Source organism: Halyomorpha halys, unplaced genomic scaffold (assembly GCF_000696795.3).
Source record: "Halyomorpha halys isolate HHAL.00 unplaced genomic scaffold, Hhal_1.1 Scaffold2.1, whole genome shotgun sequence".
NCBI classification, from domain to species: Eukaryota; Metazoa; Arthropoda; class Insecta; order Hemiptera; family Pentatomidae; genus Halyomorpha; species Halyomorpha halys.
Genome location: NW_027111560.1, coordinates 1,857,981 through 1,860,201, shown reverse-complemented (window position 1 = coordinate 1,860,201; position 2,221 = coordinate 1,857,981). Strand labels below are relative to the sequence as shown.

At 26.5% G+C, this 2,221-nt stretch overlaps 1 protein-coding gene across 6 annotated transcripts in view; it reads right to left on the bottom strand.

Moving 5' to 3' along the window:
• Window positions 1–2,221, bottom strand: part of snu (snustorr) — a 524,182-nt gene that overhangs the window by 243,427 nt on the left and 278,534 nt on the right. The gene's annotated exons all lie outside the window — the stretch shown is intronic.

The window sequence follows — 2,221 nt, the reverse complement described above, 5'->3', positions numbered from 1 at the left end:
TGAAATTAACCAGTGTATAAAATTTTTTTTTTTTAATTATTTATTTATTGTATTTATTATTTGTACAGTTGTAAATCACATTAAATAAATTTATAAAAAATCTAGCAAAAAAATAAATAAATATTTTGTTTAAATACAATAATTTGTATTCAAGTAAAACACCAAACATTCCTTATTATTACTTTAAATCTCCAATGTTTCAGCCAACCTAAAAAAATAAGAACACTAACAAACCGAGCGATTCTAACATACCTGATTTTCGGATTAAGAATTAAACATCTTAAACGAATGAATTCATATCTTTAAATTTTTTTAGTACAAAAGTACTCTTAATTGATTTGAAGAGAAATTTTTCACTATTTTTTTTTTTTTATTTTGATTTTTTTTTTTTTATCTCTATACATGGTTCACGTTTCAGAGCTTTTTCCTATGCATCTTTTGAACCATCTTACTATAGGTTTTCTAGTCAATTCTGGGTAATATAATTTTTTGAAAAGTTTAATTTTAATGTTTTTTCAAACATAGAAACACAAAATTCTCTAGTTTCTTATAACCTAACAGGAACTGATATATCAATGATAAGGCGGTTCAGAATATGGAAGAAAATACGTTAACCGTTGTGAACCAAGGAAATACAATACAATTATATTGAAAATATTGGAAATAAAACATTAATCTCATAATTACATTATAAATCAATTGTATTACAATCTGAGAGCATTTTGAACTATTCATATATTTCCATACATTGGGTCAAATACATATGTTAAAAGGACCATAAAGTTCTTTACAAAGTTACATTTAGAATAAAATGTTCAATAAATCAGTATGATGAAATAAAATTTATATAGTTTAAAATTGAACAGCCTATTGTCAGTGAATAATGATCCTTCCATCGTATCTCAAACCCTCCAATCCCACAACACCACCTTTGATAATGGTGCCAAAACTGGAGGATTAAAATAAATTCCAATAAATCCCACCAAATCTCATTTCCCCTTCGTCGTAAACCTTCGTCTTGCCCTACAGTATCTTTTAATAATACCCCACTTATTCCTGTTGAACAGATCCGTTACTTAGGACAAAATCGACTGACATGGAACCCTCACACAAGACTGAAAAGACAGGAAACTGCTCGTCGATTCCGACTATTACAACATTTACTAGACAAACGGTCTTGACTTCCAATCCATTACAAAAGACTGATCTACATGACTATTATAAGGCCTATCTGGACATACGGAGTTGAGCTATGGGGCTCTTTTATATAAGAAATTATATAAGTACAAAAGAAAAGTAGTTTTATATAAAATTGATCCTTAAGTAGACCTTCAATCTCTTCTTGAAGATAAAAGAAAATCTCAGGCATTTTAATGTGCGTTTTTTTTAACTTAATTTAATTTTGCTAGTGTTCTTATTTTTATAAATAATTTTTAAAATATAAAATTGAGAAAATGTCCTTAATTCGATATTTTGTATTTTCTGTTAAATTTAATTTGTAAAGAACTTTATAATACATTTTAACACATTTATTTATTTCATTCCTAGTGTATGAAAATATATCAATAGTCCAAAGTGATCTTAGATTATACAATACAATCTATTTGTGATATAATTATGAGATTAATTTTTTATTTACAATATTTTCTCTATAATTTTATTTCCATATTCTAAACCATCTTATTATTGACATTAGTATGTTCCTGCTATAGGAAAATAAACTTCAGACTGACCAAGAATGTTTGAAAAAACAGTTGGAATTCAACTTTTTATAAAGTAAAAACCCCAGGATTTGGCTACAAAATCAATTGTCCAGATGGTCCAGAAGATGTAGAGGAAACAGCACTAAAACGTTAACCGTGTAAAGAAATAAAATAATAAAAAACATTAGAAATGAAAAACCGTTCTCTAATTCAAATTAAAAAAAAGTAAAATGCACGGAATTCATATTTTAAGATGCTATTGCTTATCCGAAAATCAGGTATGTTAAAATCGAATTTTCGGTAACGATTTTAAGTTCCACATAATTTCCAAAATTCTATATTTTAGTTTACTTTCCTATTTTGAAATATTAATACGTTTTCGGGCCGAAATATGAGTAAAAAAGAAAAATAATAACATTAAAAGGCATCAAGGACAAATTTCAGCCAATTCGGTTTTTTACACACCTTTAAATTTTAATTATTATTATTTCATAATTTTTTGTAATTGAAGTGCTCAT